This window comes from Prionailurus viverrinus, chromosome D4 (assembly GCF_022837055.1).
Source record: "Prionailurus viverrinus isolate Anna chromosome D4, UM_Priviv_1.0, whole genome shotgun sequence".
In the NCBI taxonomy this organism is placed as follows: Eukaryota; Metazoa; Chordata; class Mammalia; order Carnivora; family Felidae; genus Prionailurus; species Prionailurus viverrinus.
Genome location: NC_062573.1, coordinates 77,483,398 through 77,502,015, shown reverse-complemented (window position 1 = coordinate 77,502,015; position 18,618 = coordinate 77,483,398). Strand labels below are relative to the sequence as shown.

Below are 18,618 nucleotides of genomic sequence, written 5' to 3'. Positions count from 1 at the left end.
AAATGGCAACAACTTAGCATGCCACTGACGTTACACAATATCCAATGTCTCCCTGGGTTGACAACCCCTTTCTTTTTTTTGTTACCTTTAAAAATTCTGCACCAAGAGCTCAAGTTTTCTTTTGCTTTTCCTTGTGGAAATTTAATTCCCGGCCAACTCCAGAATTCTACAAATATGTCGTGGTCAGTGGCAGACATCAGTGGCTCAACTTAACCAGAAAAGTTCGAAGGCTATCATGAGGTGAGCAAAATCTCGGTCTTCAAATATACCAAAAGCCTTAATTCTCCTGCAGAGTTTATTCGTAAAGTTTTGTTTACTTCTATTAATAGTGAATCCCTTGACCTGCATCTCCTACCAAATTTAAAGAGAAAAATCCCAAGAGAACCGAATCCCACGAGAAACAGAACAGCTAGAGCAGTTAAAAAGTGGACACAAAATCTCTAGGTGAATTTTTTTTTAATGTTTATTTTTGAGACACAGAGAGCGAGTGAGTGAGCGAGAGGGAGGCTGAGTGGGGGAGGGGCAGGAAGAGAGGGAGACACAGAATTCTGAAGCAGGCTCCAGGCTGTCCACACAGAGCCCAACGCCGGGCTCGAACCCATGAACTGAGAGATCGTCACCTGAGCCAAAGTCGGATGCTTAAATGACTGAGCCACCGAGGAGCCCCTCTAGATGAATTCTGTAACTCGCCTAATCTCTTCTCTCTCACTATGCTGTAACATAAAATCCTATGAGCGCTTTTTTGAGGTGCTCACCTTACTAGTCTGGGGGATTCAATAACGCATATTTACAACTGGCTAAAATAAGACAATGGAGAAGAAGAAGCTTTAGAACAACTAGAACTCACAACTGCTGGGCATTTAAATGAATACAACCATCCCAGCAATCTCCACTACAGAATTGTGCAGCCCAGCAACCCCACTCCCAGACGTGCATCCGACAGAAATGTATACATACGTTCATCAGAACACATGCACAAATCTGTTCATGACAGCGCTGTCCATGCTGGTCCCGAAGTGGAAAGAAATGACCCAATGCACGTCTCCAGGAGGACGGATTCAACAGTGGCATAGGCACACGAGAGAACACAATGAAACCACGAAAAGAACAATCCATAGCCACACAAAACAACGCGGATCAATCTTACGAACACAACATGCAGTGAAAGAAGCCAGACACAGAGGACACACTCTGTGAGTCCATGTACTGAAGTCCAAACACTGACCAAAGGAGTCTTTGATATTAGATGGATACTCCAGGGCCATGTGTAGGGACTTGAAAGCCATGGGATACCAAGATGAGAGGCTTGGGTCCGTGGCTGTTTGGGGAAAGGGAAATGAGCAAGTATTTGGCAGCCAAGTGGCAAATAGCATCATATAATACAGACAATCACCACCCCTAAAAAGGGCTGCTCTTAAGCTGTTTTTATTTTATGTAATTCATCTAGAGAGACAGAGAGCGCGTGCATGGGGGAGGCAGAGAGAGGGAGATACAGTATCTGAAGCAGACTCCAGGCACAGAGCCCAATGCAGGGATCGAACTCACCAACTGTGAGATCATGACCTGAGCCGATGCCCAATGGACTGAGCCAGCCAGGCGCCCCTTTATTTTATTTTATTTTATTTTATTTTATTTTATTTATAGAACAAGCGGGGGTTAAGTAGTTATTTTTATAGCAGAGAGCAATTCTGTTGATGAGGAGGAGGGGGGAGAGAAGTGGGAGGGAGAGAAGGAGGAAGAAGGGAGGGAGAGGGAGAGAGAAAGAGGGAGGGTGAAGTCAGCTTCATTTCTACCCTTACTCTAATTATTTTTTCCTATTTTCCCCAAGATCAATGGGTGAAACCAGTCAGAATTACCAACAGGAAGCTAAACAAATTTAGCCAAAAATGTAATGCAGGCATCCACACATTTACATTCTTACCTATAATCAAGCCAAAAACTATATAAAAAAGGAGTTTTATCTGCAACACACAATAAATGTGAACCTTCAACAATTGAAGTTCCTGAGTGCTTCTCTGGGGACCAGGTAATTATAAAAAGGGATTAGTATGTCTTCTGAGTGTTAAACTAAGCCCCATTGCTCAATTCCATTAACTAATTGAAAAAAAAAAAAAAGAAAGAAAACAACTTCCAACAGAGCTACAGGCCTCCTGACATTACCAGAAATACGTAACTGTTCCCAATTAACTGATTGATTCTGTAATGACAAAAGCATGAGCATATTTAGTTCTAATAGGTTTTTCTGGTCTGTATATCCGTACACAAACACACAACTCAACCATGTACATTTCAAGATTCTTCGTCAGTGAGAATATCATTTGCTTTCATCATTCAGACTTTAAACATAAAGCTCAAGGAAGAAAAAGGCAAACAGGTATCAGAGTTTAAAGGCCAAAGCTAGAAAATAAAAACAGTTGGATTAGGTCACCTGCTATGCTCACCGGGGGACACGCTGACAAGCAATTCACACGTCTAGTGCCTGGAGTGTTTAATAAGAGCCCCACTGTTAGGCCTTCCTCCTCGACAGTTTTGTTCTTTTCCATTGCTGAAATACACACACACACACACACACACACACACACTCAACAAACCTTAGTTTTCCATTTCTCCATGGCCTTGTCAAGTATGGAATGCTTTATTTAAAATCATAAAGGTAAATGGAAAAAAAGAGAACTAAAAATCACTAGATAAAAATTAGGGAATATCTAATAAAATTGGGAGGCAGAGGGGAGACGAAGAGAAGAGAGGTAAGGGGTATTATTAATTCCCTTTTTTCAAATGTGTTGAAATCACGTGTAGATTGTGGCAGTTTAAAAAGGTTCCAAATTTGTCGACACTCTTCCCATCGAGTGGCACATTCATGTTTCCTCCCCTTCCAGTCTGAGCAGGCTTCTGACTGATCCAATGGATACAGCTTGGTGAAAGGAAAGTCATGTAACTTCTAAGGCTAGGTAGCTTCCAACTGGTTCTCTTGAGGCATTCTAGCTCAAGTTAATTGCATTTGTCCATCTGGAGAGTATTTTTAGATGAGATTAACGTTTTAATCAGTGAACATTAGGTAAAGCAGACTGCTCTCTATAATGTGGGTGGGCCACACCCAATCAGTTGATGGCCTAAATGGAACAAAAAGATCAGCTTCCCCAAACAGGAGAGCATTCTCCAGTAGACTGCTTTGGTCTTCATCTGCACCACCTGCTCTTCTGGGTCTCCAGTCTGCTGGTCCACACTGCAGATTTTGGCCTCAACAGCTTCCATAATCCTGTCAGCCAAACTCCTTAAAATATATCTTTTTTTAAAGAAATATATGCACGTTTCTTAAAAATATATATTTTTAAGAAATATATGCACGTTTCTTAAAAATATATATTTTTAAGAAATATATGCACGTTCAGTTTCTCCGAGGAACGCTGATTAATACATGAAGGAAGCTGGTGGCCAGGCCACCAGTCCGACTACCTGGGGCCACCATGCTGAAGTCCCCATGTGTAGTAATACTCTGGCCAACAGTCAACACGGAGCCTGGTCTCCTGGCCATCCTGACCAAGGCCTGGGGCATTGGAGCAAAACCTCCTTGGACCCTCCAGACCAGCCAATTTGCCAGTGGAGTGCCACACAGAGACCTCCATCAACACCACAAGCAGCAGCCAAGCCCTGCCTGACTCTATAACCCACGGAATCCCAAACACCATTAAAATAATTGTTTAAGGTAATTTGCTACACAACAATCACCAAAAGAACTAAAAACAGGACTTAACAGGAACACCTGAGACTGGAGCTGAACGGGCACCCAAGAGTGAAGGGTTTTTGTTTTCATTTTAAATGTCTTTGTTGTTTGGGGCGCCTGGGTGGCTCAGTCGGTTGAGCGGCCGACTTCAGCTCAGGTCATGATCTCATGGTCCGTGAGTTTGAGCCCCGCGTCGGGCTCTGTGCTGACAGCTCAGAGCCTGGAGCCTGTTTCAGATTCTGTGTTGCCCTCTATCTGACCCTCCCCTGTACATGCTCTGTCTCTCCCTGTCTCAAAAATAAATAAAACGTTAAAAAATAAAAATTAAAAAAAAATGTCTTTGTTGTTTGCATTATTTTATGTACAAATATAACTTCGGAAAGGTATGAAAAACTAAAACGACAGCAAATGTGTTTAGTCTTCACAGTGTACCAGGTAGCTTGCCAAATGCTCGGTAAGGTTTTTAACTCATTTAATCTTCAAATAACCACATGAGGGGAGGGCTTTTATTACCCCCTTCTTATGGACGGGAAACTGACACACAGAGAGGTTCAGTAACTGTGCCACAGGCCACAGGGCGGAGAGGTCTGTAGGATACTGAAGGAGGCTGGGCCTTGAAAAATGAATACAGGTGGGGAGTAAAGCAAAGGGCATTGCAATGCAGGCCACAGCTTTTGAATAAGCAAGGCAGTCCGGTAGTGCTTAACAGGTCAGTCACATGCTTAGGTCACAGAGTGAGGCCACTCAGGTGAATGGCACCTTGAGATTATACTCTTTGTCCAGCGGCTTGTGACTGCTGAGCCAGCCTGGTTGTCTTTCCGCCCCTTACGCCACCAGAATGAGCCATGAGTATCAGAAAATCCCACCCTTCAGCCCTCCTACTACGACTCTGTATCTTTCTATCTCCCCACTTGCCATGAACTCTGGGAGGGTCTAAGCGGCTGACTTTCCCCACTAGGGCCTTGCAGAAAATAGAAACATAATTTTTACTAAAGGTAAATGGATACTGGCTTATTCTATGTGCAAGTTGGAGGAGTGGTCTTCACCTCAGAGCAATTTTTGCTGCATTTTGAGAGCCAAGAGGAGGGAAGAGCCATCAATCAGGCAAAGAAATGCTCACTGGACAAAAAATCTGTGACACGTGTTCACAATCGAACCCCATGATACGGACCTTAAAGTAAAAATATATTCTCCCAGGGGCACCTGGGTGGCTGGCTCAGTTGGTTACGCAGCTGACTTTGGCGCAGGTGATGATTTTGTGGTCCGTGGGTTCAAGCCCTGCACCCGGCTCTGGGCGGACAGGCTCCGGAACCTGGAGCCTGCTTCAGATTCTTTATCTCCCTCTCTCTCTCTGCCTCTCCCCAACTTGAACTCTCTCTCTCTCTCTCTCTCTCTTAAACAAAAAAATTTTAAGTTTTCCCAAAAAGCTCTAATCTTTTTTTCTGCCTTTATATTATTTCACCAATTTTCATGATCTTCCAGAGAAAGAATGGTAGGAGACCAGCATCATCCCCACTGTCCAGAACAGCCTGTGCCCTGTTAATCTCTCTTCTTCAAATGGCTTGGTGGTATTTTCTTCAGAGATATCTGCTCCCTTGTCAATTTCTAAGGCTCCCTTAAAGCTCAGCTCAAGTAGTACCTTTCAGGAAAGCCAATCCTAATCATCCAGGCAAAAAAGATCTCGTCTCAGAGCTCATAGAAGTATTCACTATTTGTTAAGTGAACTAAACACTCCTGTGTTTCCTATAAGGATTCTGCCTAGTGTTTTTAATTCTTACATAGAATTTCTGGACAACCAGCTACTTAATGGTATGATTCCTCTTGTATCCCCTAAAACTCCTAGCTCAGTACCTTTGCAAAAAGCATCATATAAAGAAAAATTGTATGTGACTGGCCAATGAAATTACAATAGTTGCATTTACACTACTGAATAAGGTTATCAGGACCAAAGTCACCATTACTTTGAGAATTACATTACAAACCAATTAGATACCTTTTTGTAGGTAACGTATTAGTAATTTAAAGATTTCTCTCATCAACTGTGTACTAGATTCAAGGACAGCTCGATTCTGTAGGAAGTAGGTGAACTACATGTAGCCACAGCCATGAAAAAAAAAGTCTCTAGTTTGTGAAATAATCCAAAAGGGGGGCGGGGGAACTATATGCATAAAGATGATTTCTGCAGTAATATATACCAGTACAAGTCCAAAAAATTAACAATTATTGCCAGTTATGGGGGGATTATTAACTGGAAACCTGTCCATGGGGTTGTGGATGTGTCCAGGAATTAGAAAGTCATGGAGACTAAAGCAACATGGAGATATACTTTAAGAGAAAATACAAAATCGAGCAGACATGGAAATGCACTGGAAGGAAACACAGCTGAAATAATCCAGCTCCTGGAACGGGGTAATACGGGTCACCTTTTGTCCATTTGCAAAACTCTCTGTAGATTTACTGCTTTTGCAATTTACAACAGGACAGAACTCACACACTGCTAGTGGAAATACAAACCATACGATCGCTTGGGCTTCTGTTCACCAGTGTCTGCTAAACTTAACAGTTTAGAACTCAACAATCCTAAGTATACACTCAAACCCAATGTGTACATGTGCTAAAATGTTCACAGCCAGGCTACGGGCCATAGACAGACAGAATCTGGAAACTACCAAAACACCCATCAATCCCAGGACAGGTAAGTAATTTGGGGTATAATCACGATGGAATATTGCACAGCAAAGATAAGTGAATTACAGCCACTTGCAACATCAGTAAAACTCACCAACATCATTTTGAAAGAAGACAGATTAAAAACAAACAACAACAAAAAGCAATGTATTAGATGATACCATGCATGGAGAGCGTGACAACAGGCAAAACTGATCTGTAGTGGCAATAGTGGGTACCCTGGGAAGAAAAAATGACCTGAACAGAGCAGGAGTCCCCACAATATGGCAACACTCTCTCTTGATCTCAGCATGCATTCTAGGTTTAGGTTCACTGTGAAAATTCACCAAATTGTACGCTGAGGATGGTATGTTGCAGTTTAACGATTACTTCAAGAATTGGCATTAAGGCGAGCCACCCATGCAACATGCAAGGTGCAACAGAAGCATAAAATATCCCCCAACATTTGAAACCAACCTGACTTCTTGGTTTGACTGCAGGGCAGAAGAGAAGTGGGGAGGCTGCTGGGTAGCTTAGACAGCTTCACCTCTGCTCCCTGAAATGCGATTTTTAAAACATGCACAAATAATCCAACAAATGCCCGAGGGACAAGTCTGCGATTTTCACGGACATCTCCCACCTCCCCTCGCGGCTTCTGAACCTGCTCACCCTACAGGCCTCAGCTGCCAAATGCACTGCCCCTTTTAGCTTTGCTCCTGCCCCCTCCCCATTGCCTTGATTTTTCTCCCACTACACCCCCTCCGCTCCTCCTCCGAACTAGGTGGTTAAACACAAGAGCACATCAGCTCATGAAACTATTTGTGAGTAAATGCTGACATCACAAAATGAACCCAAGTCTTGACTGTATCGATTCCAGGGGCCATTTGCCTGTGGTTTCTTTCCTTGGGGCCAATTTAGAGGATTTAAAAGAAAACTATTTTTAAAACTGCACTCCTCTTTTGTTCTATCACCTTTCCCCCCAAAACACACACATAGACAGAACTCACTTTTGCTGAGGTGGAGCCTCAACTAGAGTTTCACAAAGTGCGCTAAAGCATCCTTGTGCCCCCAGGGGGAAAAACGCATCCCTCCAGTGTGTCTTCAAAGGAGGCCACCATTCTGCCAATGGCCTGAGGCTCTCCTGCATCTTCAGACACTAATCCCACCACAAGACAGCCCCTACTATTAACAGCCCCAAATCTATTAAAAAAGAACCCAAGTTTCTAATTCAATCTCTACCTTGGGAAAACCTCACCTTAACAGGAGAGAGGGAGGCTGAGGGAGGGTGAAAAGTGCTCATGGGGATGGGGTTTCTTTGGGGGGTGATGAAAACTGTTCTGGAATTAGTGATAACAGAACTTGGTGAATATACTAAAAACCACGCAACTGCACATTTTTTTTTAAAACAGTGTATTTATGGCCTGCTTATTAGATCTCGATTTTTTTTTAAATAACTAAAACGTGGGAGTGCCCCACTTTTTACTAGAGAAGGTTGGATGAAAGGAGCAATTAGCAGGTGAACAGCTAAGCACCACCTAAGAATCAAACTGACTAAACCCGTGAATTAAAAAAAGACGAAAGAGGTCCTGATTTCCATCCAACTCAGAGGTGCAGGGGGGGGGGGGTGGAGGCGGGACAAGAAACTGCACAATTACACGTTTGGAGGATTACCCCTCCTTGTTCGTTGGGTTCTCCTGCAGATAGATTTCATTAATTAATCCGACGAGACGAACCTCGTAGAGAGGAGGTGCAGGCAGCGAGCGCTGGGGGACGCCACAGATTGTTTTTAACGCTAACTCGGCCCAAGCCGTCACCCATCACCCCGGGGCAGCGCGGCTCCCACTAACCCGCAGGACCCACCACCAGGAGCTGTCTCCCAAAGTTCCCCGGGAACCCAGATGGGGGGTGCGGGGGAGAGTGGGCAAGGGGTGGTGGCTGCCCAGAGCGCAGGATGCGCGGGTTTGCTCAAGCGGCCGGGAGAGGGGGCGTCGGGGACCAACTCCGCTCGCACCCTCCCAGACCTGACGCCCCGGAACGCCCAGGAGCCCGCGCCGCGCTGGCCAGGGTCCGGCCCCGGAGGCCCCGGGCTCTCCCGCCCTTCCCCCACCTCCCGACCCCTCCGACCCCGGCCGGAGCCATCTCGGAGTCGGCAGAGCGCGGCTGAGACCACCTGCCGCTCTGGGATACACAGAGAAAGGGGTCCACCGCCACTCCCCCTGCGGAGCGGAACCGCGAACTTCACCCGCTGACGCCGCAGGGAGGGTCCTGCACCCCGTCCCGGGCTCGCAGAGGACCCGAGGGTACCCCAGCGCCGTGCGTCCGCACCCTCCCGTCCCCGGCCCGGACTTCCCCGCTGCCCCGACCGGCCGAGCCCCCCCCACCCCCCCCACCGCGGCCGCAGCGCGCGCCAAAGCCCGGCGGCCGCGCAGCCCCAGCCACCCTCTCGGACCCCGTCCCTAGGCCCGCCCCAGGGCCGCGGGGGGAGGCAGGGCGAGCGCGAGCCCGCGGGGCTGCCCTCCGCCCCCGCCGCCGCCGGGCGCCCCGGGGCGCGCGCCAAGTTTGCTGGGCCGCCGCGGGGGTCGGGGCCCGCACCCCCCTCGCCCACCCCGCCCGGCACCGGGCCCCGCGCAGCGCCGGCTCACTCACCTCCAGGCGCGCTCCCCAACCTGCGGCGCCGGGCCGGCCGCGGCTCCGGGACCTCGGAGGAGGGGGCGGGGCGCGGAGGGCGGAGCCGGCGCCGGCGAGCAAGCGCCAGAATTAAACCCCGAAACGGACTGCAGCCGCCGCAGGGACGGAGGAGTCGCGGGAGGCCGGCCAGCCTCCGTCCCCAGGCGGGAAGTGACAGCGGCTGCGTCCCGGCGCGGGACGGGAGGGAGCCCCGGGCGGCTCCGGAGACCGCCGGGGACCCCTGCCCTGCGCGGCGCTTCTTTGTACCCCGGGGACCCGGCCGGCGGGCGGGCCCCAGTGCGCCTGCGCGCCGCGGCCACTCCACTCGGCCCACGAGGCACCTTCGCGCACCCCCGCCTCACCCCTGCCCGCGGGCCCCTGTCCGGCGAGCGGCGTGCGGGGGAGCTCCCGCCGCCCGGCACGCACCTGCCGCCCACGGCTGTTTGCTCTTCTCCCCGAGGCCGCGAAGGTTCCACCCGCAGTGAAACTTGAGTCGGTTCCCACCTACCGTCCCCGACGGGGAGGGATCCCGGCTAACACCCTCCCACCCCTCCGCCCAGACCTTGCTCGGGCGCCTGCGGGTTGTTTTCTGGCCCCAGGTGAGCGTGCGGGGCTCTCGCTTCCCGCAGGTGCGTGAGTCCCCGGGGCGACCAGAAACCTCCCGCCGCCGTGCCCACCACCGGCCCTGCGTCCTCCGTGCGTTCGCCCCGGCTCGACTGCGGGGCAGAGTCCTCGGTGGAAAAGAAACACGCGTGTCCAGAAGCGCGCGTGTGTTCGGAGGACTCCAGAGAAGGCGCAGTGCCTGCCTCGGGGGCTGAGGGCCCACCAGGAAGTCAGACGCTCATTTCAGAGCCGTCGCAGTGGGTGCGAGAGAGACGGACGAGTGGCGATTGAGAGACCGTGACTCCAGTCTTTCAAATGAAAATGGTTTGAACAAACAGGACTGGAGGGCCAACTTTAAGGAAACCAAGTGTTACTAACACAAAACACACATGCACACACACACAGGCATTAATGCCAGCTCCCCAGTCAGGGCTTTTAACGGGAGTAGGGCCCTCCCCCCTGAGCTCCTCAGCAGAGCATACACCCAGCGGAGCCCTACACTTGTCACGGGTATTTTTCTAAGTGGGTTAAAGTGAGAAATCATCAAACCTCAAAAGACGGAATGCGGGCCTCTGGGGCGAAGAAGCTGTGAAATCAGCGCCTATGTGTTCGGGCACAGAGCACCTGCTAATTCCTGACAGTGATGGCCCTGCCTATTAAATCTCATCAGCGCCCCTGCAGCTCATCAGGTGGCCTTTCCTTCTTCTGGGCCTCAGTATCTTCACCTGTAGAATGGGGTGAATGGGTTCAGTAGATCTTCTCCACCCTCTCTCTGCCTAACGTCCATAATTCTATGAAAAGAATCCTCGTCACCTGGGGGACAAGTGGGGGCGCTGCATACACACGGCGCTCTCTACCCTTTGTTTTCCCTTCATTACGTTTAGTCCCTAAATACCTCTTTCATAAACCCTCAAACGTTGTCAAACCGAATCGATCAAAAGGATGGCAGGTTCTGAATCTTTTTGGTGGGTGTCTATTTGAAATTTCACTTCATTTTTAGTCATTTGCCCGTTGCGATGCAACCAACATACCATAAAAGTTAAAGTTTACAATATGGTGATTTGAACATATTCAAAGTTAAGCAACCATTGCCACTAATTCCAGAACACTTTGATTATTCCAATAAGAACCCCCACACTGGGCAGTCACTCCTCAGTGTCCCCGACACTGATCCCCAATCAATCACTACTCTACTTTCTGGCTCTGTGAATTTGCCTATTCTGGGTATTTCTGGATATAAATAGAAACATACAATATGTAACCTTTGTGTGTGGCTTCCTAAAGTTTACCTAATATTTGCAGAGTTCATTCATGCTATAGCTTTTATCAATACTTTATTCCTTTTCAGGGTGCCTGGGTGGCTCAGTCGGTTGGTCATCTGACTTCAGCTCAGGTCATGATCTCATGGTTCCTGAGTTCGAGCCCCACATCAGGCTCTGTGCTGACAGCTCAGAGCCTGGAGCCTGCTTTGGATTCTGTGTCTCCTTCTCTATCTGCCCCTCCCCTGTTCATGCTCTTTCTCTCCTCTCTCTCAAAAATAAATAAACATTAAAAAAAACTTTATTCCTTTTTATAGCTGAATGATATTCCATTGTATGGATAGGCCCACACCTTATTTATCCATTTGCCATTTGATGGACATTTTGGATTGTTTCCACCTTTTGGCTCTATGCTGCCCTGTGATTGAGGAGAGGAGGGAAACTTCTTAGCTATTTGGTAAGTCTATGATTAACTTTTCCAGGAACTAACAAACTTTTCCCAAGTGGCTGTACTATTTACATTCCCATTATAAGAGTTCTAATGTCTCCAAACCCTTGCCCATAGTTGTTATTTTTATTATATATATATTCTAATGGGGGTGGATTGGTTTTAATTTGCATTTCCCAAATGACTAATGATGTGGAGCATCTTTCTTTTCATAACCTTATTGTCCATCTGCATATCTGCCCTGGAGAAATGTCAACTCAAATCCTTTGCCCATTTTTACATTGGGTTATGTATCTTTTTATGGGTTTTTTTTAATGTTTATTTATTGTTTTGAGAGAGAAAAAAAGAGAGAGAGAGCATGGGGGAAGGGCCGAGAGGGAGACCCAGAATCCGGAGCAGGCTCCAGGCTCCAGGCTGTCAGCACACAGCCTGATGCGGGGCTCAGACTCACAAGCTGAGAGATCATGACCTGAACTGAAGTCTGACGCTTAACCTACTGAGCCACCCAGGGGTCCCTCATTTTGTTGTTGAGTTGCAAGTGGTCTTTGCTTATATCTAATAAGTAATAGTAGTTCTTTATCAGACAGATGATTGGTAAATATTTTCTCCCATTCTGTGAGTTGTCTTTTCACTTTCCTGAGAGTGTCCTTTGAAACACATACGTTTTTAATTTGATAGGGATATGTTTTTACAACATGACATGAGCTAACACTTATGTTATAAGCTAATACTTCACAGGTTTTCAGACTGTAAAAGTAATGCATGCCCATTATCAGAAATAAACTTTGGGTGGGGCGCCTGGGTGGCTCAGTCGGTTGAGCATCCGACTTTGGCTCGGGTCATGATCTCACGGTTCATGGGTTCGAGCCCCGCATCAGGCTCTGTGCTGACAGCTCAGAACCTGGAACCTGCTTTGGATTCTGTGCCTCCCTCTTTCTCTGCCCTTCCCCCACTAGTGCTCTGTCTCTCTCTCTCTCTCCAAAAAATAAATAAACATTAAAAATTTTTTTAAATTAGAAAAGAAATAAACTTTGGGAAAATATAAAAAGGATAAATAAAAATTAACAATCACTTATGGCTCCGTCACCTGCATATGGTCACTTCTCAGATTCTGGCTTATTTCCTGCAGGGCCTTTTCAAACACACATTTTTTTATTTGCTATCACCCCAATGACATCATGCGGCCCGCGCTCTGCACTTGGGGTCATGATGAGGACTCCCTGGCAGCATCCCCAGGTTTAGAACTTCCTCCTTTCCCATCAAAACCAAAGCTTCTGTGCCCATTCCTTCAGGTTCAGTTAAACCATCTAGTACAAAGGGGCACCTGGGTGGTTCAGTCAGTTAAGCGTCCGCCTTTGGCTCAGGTCATCATCTCATGGTTCATGGGTTCAAGCCCTGCACCGGGCTCTTTGCTCTCAACACGGGGCCAATTCAGATCCTCTGTCCCCCTCGCTGTCTGCCCCTCCTCTGTTTGCACAGGCACATGCTCTCTCTCTCTCTCTCTGAAAAATAAACAAACGTTAAAAAAGCTATCTAGGACATTAATAATGCACATGACCGTAAGTTACAGAAGCTTCGCAGTTAAAGGTCATCTGGCCTGGTTCTGGGATATATACCCCGTCAGACCATTTGCATAATGGACTTTCATGTCACATAGTCATCTGCCACATATTAGGGATTTTGTGCAAGTAGCAACTGCTAACTGTTTTACCTCCCTGAGCCTCAAGCTCCTTATCTGTACAATGGAAATAATACCAACCTTGAGGGGCAGTGAGAATCAAATCTCACAGAGTGAGTTGGACGAGACTGGGCCTTGCGTATGCTGCAGGTAGGAATCTGGGACCCTGAATGTCCCATGCATTCGAGCCCAATAAGGTACATGGCAGCACGGAGATGAATCAGGAAAGAGCAAGGAAGACACGCAGGCAAGAGGTCGCCCAAGTCATACTAGTCCTTTGGGACACGTTAGAATTGGGGCAGGCCCTGGGAGTTATTTCCTTTCTCACATTCTTCTTCATTTCATTTTTTTTTTATAATAGGTATATACCACTCTTATCGTTGAGATGGTTTTAAAGTTTTTGTTATTTTCAAATATTTTATAGATGTGAGGGAAAGGGTTTTGTCTGTTTTCACGCCAGAGCATTAAAGAGAAGTCCTGGTGGTAAGAATGTGTGTGTGTGTGTGTGTGTGTGTGTGTGTGTCCATATGTGTGTGTGCGACGGAGCGTGTGTGTGCAGTGCAAGCCTGGACACAAGTGAGACTCTCTCAAAGAAAAGGTAAACTGAGGCACAGGGTGGGGGACTGTGAAGTTGAGACAGCTGGATCCACCCAATCCGGCCTTTTCCCAAGGCCGACCTCAGAGGTTCTAGATTTTACTAAGGGAAGCTATGTGTTCCTCACCCCTGCTCGGGTCTTAACTGCTGTTAAGGAGTCTTCTTTCTGAATAACATTTATTAATATTACAAAACCCTAGTCCCTGACTCACCGCCAGTGGCTCTGTGGTTCCCTCTTCCAAAATAGCACTTGGACCTCCGTCACCGGAGAAAGCTAAAATATAGCAGCAGAAGGGAACGGCCCACATTGCTGGCTCTGGCTTCTTTCCAAATCCCAGGCTCACAACTCAGACTTCACCCTTTCATTTGTCACTGACTTAGAACCATTACAAAGCTTAGAAATTAATGTAAAATAATCGAGTTGCTGACTGCATCAGAAAACATACAGTTACTACCTAAATCTACAAAGAAAAGAGGACCTAATTTATTTCAACCTATAACCAGAGAGCCCCACACTTCTGGTTCCTGGAAACGAGCGTCTCAAAAGTAAAGGACTCACTGATTCATTTGCTTTAGTTATTTTGCAAAGTAACTTAGGGTTTAGTCTGCATGAGGCTGAAACACTGTACGAATACGTTTTACATATTGTTGAAGGATATAAGCCTAGTTCGGGATATTTGAGCTAAGAATAATTTTTACTCATAATTATAATCGTCAATGTATCATTGTTACTAATATAAAATATTAATACAGTACTCAAAAGGTACATGACATTCTCAGAGATTCCTAAGTAGAGGGATTATATATACAAGCTTGTCCCTGCAAACCCACTATATTTAGGACATTTACTTATTTAACAAATATTTATCGGGGACCTACTGTGCCCAAAGCACGGGGTTAAGCTTTATAAAGGACACAGAGACGAAGAATCCCAAGAAACTACCTGTAGTTTAGAGGAGTTAACACGTGTACAAAATTCACTGTCACATAAAAGGCTCTGGCTTGAAAGAGGCATGAAGTATCATTATAATTAAAACAATAGAATGTTAATAATTGATAACACTTACTGAGAGCCTCATTGTCCTGCGAGCTCGTCATGACGATTATTCACGTTGCAGAAATGAAGACAGAGCTTCAGGGAGGGTCGAGTACGTACCAGAAGCCACAATGCTCAGCGGTGGAGGGAGGATTCGAACCCAGGTCGCAGAGCTGCTGAGCCAGAATTCACCACCCATCACTTTCAGCTAGCCCAGTGTGTGCATTGTGTTGGAGGTATTTTGTTTTGTTTGTTTTTGTTTTCATCGTATTGGGTGATAACTTCGCACTGAGTCATTGTCACTGAAGCATTTTCTCCCTTGGCAAGGAGCCCCTGCCCCGGTGATCTTTTGACCTTGACCTCGACCTCATAGCACCATTCTTTAACCTGGTAGTTTTCGAAACAACCCGGCGGTCCTTTGAGCCTTGGTGACTTTTCATCAAACAGACCTTCAATGGAGGATAAACATGAAGGTTCTCTGAACACAGCTGAACAGGGAGGGCATCTTCTGTGGGCTCCAGGGGCATGGGGGGTTGGTGGGTTGGGAAGGAGGCTGCCACACATTCAGTGGAGGCTTAGCACAGCTGAAACCCAGTAAGGAACACTGATGTCAATCCAACCTCGGTCTTGTCACTAAAGAAGCATTCACTTTCCCTGCACTGGCAGGGCTGCATCTAGTTCAACAGATGGATGGGCGTGAACCTGATGAGGTCTTAGAGTTGGTCGTGCTGAATGTTCCTTGTGACATGAAGAGCAGCTTCCTTTAATCGGGAATTATCTTGTAAAGGTCAAAGATGACTTCCTGACCTGGTGGTCCAAACCTGGTCAGGAAGGTTGGGAAAGTCAAACGCTGAGCACCAGAACCGACCAAGTTGGAAAAATGGTGGCTCTTGCTGGAAGGGATCTGGTTACATAAGAGCCTTTTAACGAATGCCTTATTCAAAAATTCCTGGTATGTGTAACATGGCAGTAAGGTTCAACAAAGAAGGGCTTAGTCAATTTGTTTCTTCCGGCCACAATGGTGGAGTCTGACAAAGCCCAGCCAGAGGAGGGGAGGAGAATGCTGGGGAGGGGGCGGGGAGGGGAGGGGAGGCAGTCACACAGAGTTGGGGGACAATGGCTTTAGTTCAGGGATACCCTCCCTGAAATCCTGCTTTGAGACTTGAAGCCAAGGCAAGGATTTTTTTTCCCTAAGGTTTTCTTGTTTACTGTCCTTCCTGTTTCTCTCCAGGAAACACAGAGAACTCTCGAAAGCTATTATTATTATTCAACAAAGAAGCTAACCCAATTCCTTTGCACCTTCTGTCTCAGGTCAGCCTAAAGGGCACTTCACTTACCTAATCAATGCAAGGGCTTGCTATCTGTGGTAGTCTGTGTGCCTTGGCTGACTTGTCCCCTCCGTGTGGTCGGTCTTTCAGGCTTTCACGTACCTAAGCGCAGGGACCTAGTCTATTGAACTCTCAGGACACTGCTCAGGTCATGGGCACGATTTTTTTAAATAATATATGTAATTGACTGTTAAGTTAGCTAACATACAGGGCACACACAATGTGCTCTTGGCTTTGGGGGTAGATTCCCATGATTCATCACTTACATGCAACACCCAGGGCTCATCCCAACAAGTGCCATCCTCAATGTCCCGGGCACTATTTTTATGGTGCCGGTTATTTTGAAAACTGGAAGTAACTCAAATGTCTTATAATAGGTATGATTTGAGATGATGTGACACAGCACTAGTGAAGAATGCCATAGAGCCAGGAAAAATGTTAAGAATATTGTAGTCTTTTGGGACACATGCAATGATTCTAAGGAGGAAGGAACATCAAAATACCAAGCAGTGCATACACATTGATATATACTGGCAACAACTATGTAAAAAAAAATAAATGTTTGTAGACTATCAAAGAGCCATGGTGATCTTTAAAGATCGAACATGATTGAGGCGCCCAGGTGGCTCAGTTGGTTAAGTGTCCAACTCTTGATTTCCGCTCAGCTCATGATCTCAGGTTGTGAGTTCGAGCCCCATGTCAGGCAACACAATGACAGCACAGAACCTGCTTGGGATTCTGTCTTTCTCCTGCTCATGCACACTCTCTCTCTTCTCTCTCAAAATAAATAAAGAAACATTAAAAAAAAATAACGATCAAACATGGTAGAAATGGGTTTAGGCCCAGTCAATCCTTTATAATCAAAAGTTAACTTAAAGTATATATAAACTATTGTATTAGTTATATACTGCTGCATAAATAAATTATCCCAAAACGTAGAAGCTTGAGACAACAAACATTTATCGTCTCACCCGGTTTCTGTGGCTCAGGAAGCTGGGAGCTGCCTAGCTGGATGGTTCCGGCTCAGAGTCTGTCATGAAATTGCGGTCAAAATGTCTGCGAGGACAGCTGTCAAATGAAGGCTTGACCACAGCTGGTGGGTCCACTTCCAAGATGGCTCTGACTCACATGGCCGTTGTCAAAAGGACTCAGTTCCTTGTCATGTAGACCTGTCCCTGGGGAGCACCTCTCTATAGGGAGTGGCTCTCCGTAGGGCTGTTGGTGACGTGACAGCTGGCTTCCCCAGAGCAACTGATGATTGAGAGGGAGAGAAAGACCAAGATCATAGCTGCAAGGCCTTTTACAATCTAATCTTTAAAGTGACATATCATCACTTCCGCCATATTCCATGGTCACAGAGACCAACCATGACACGGTGGAGGAGGGGACCGTACACAGGTCCGAATACTGAGACAGGATCATGAGGGATAGTCTCGGAAGTTAGCTACACAACTATTAGTAACAATAAGAAGACATTTTTGCTCAAAAGCATGTTTTGGTTGTTGAACGTACATTTCGAGTATACCTTGAAATACGTATTTCAAAATACCTAAGCCCCTGACTATACTTTTCAAGACACGATCACAGTATTCACTTAGTATCATCTACGTGCCATGAGCGCTGAATTAAGGTTTTACATGGACTTCCTCCTGTAACCCTCACAGCTTGGAGGGAGGCACTTTTTGTGGCCTCCTTTCAGTCATTTCGGAGATGGAACTTGAAGCACAGAGAGGTTCAGCAACCTGCCCGAGGGCATACATCTATTGAGGACAGAAACCAGCACATGAGCTCAGATATGTCATCCAGGCACACACATCTTCACTAAGCTGTACCGATTCCCCCAGTGACAGTTTTGTGGGATCAATCCCTATCCAAACCCGGCTTTACAAGCTAAGAGCCATCACTCCAGGTGGGTGGGGACTTGAGGATGACCCCGCAGGCACAGAATGAATAAACTAAGACTCCAATTCACAGTTAGGTTCCTGGAGTCTTTCATCATGATGAAGACAGTAACAGTGGCTGGGGCATCTCTCTTCCTCCCCTCTCCCCTCCCTCCACTCCCGCTACACTGGCCTCCCTGCTGCTCTTGAAACACTCCCAGCATGCTTCTGCCTTAGGTCTTTTCTGTTTGATGATCCTCTTGCCATCCCCCAGATCAGCACGGCTCCTTCCAGTACCTCCTTTTCCCAAATGTCACCTCTCCAGGGAGCCCCGCTGATACTGGGCTACTTGACATGATCACTCCACTTTTACTTAGCCCCGTCTTCCCTCCCTGACTCTCCCTTCCCATAGCAGTCACCACCGTCCATATCTGGGTCTGTTTTGTTCACTGAGGTGTCCTAGCACTTACAACAGTCTTTGGTGCATAATGAGAGAGAGAAAGAGAGAGAGATTGTGAGCAGGGAAGGCACGGGGAGAGAGGGAGACAGAGAATTCCAAATGGGCTATGCAATGTCAGTGCAAAGCCTGACGCAGGGCTCAAACTCACAAACCATGAGATCGTGACCTGAGCGGAAATCAAGAGTTAGCCACTTAACCAAATGAGCCACGCAGGCACCCTGAGAGCTGTTGTTTCTTCTTCTTCTTCTTCTTCTTCTTCTTCTTCTTCTTCTT

The 18,618-nt window shown here is 47.0% G+C and overlaps 1 protein-coding gene across 3 annotated transcripts in view; it reads right to left on the bottom strand.

Moving 5' to 3' along the window:
- The window catches only part of KANK1 (KN motif and ankyrin repeat domains 1), a 203,887-nt gene extending 194,786 nt beyond the window's left edge, over nt 1-9,101 (bottom strand). For all 3 annotated transcript variants that reach the window (XM_047830508.1, XM_047830510.1, XM_047830509.1), the window contains exon 1: nt 9,038-9,101. The gene's annotated coding sequence lies outside the window, so the exon portion shown is untranslated. The remainder of the gene's footprint in view (nt 1-9,037) is intronic.
- Between the last annotated feature and the right edge of the window lie 9,517 nt (nt 9,102-18,618).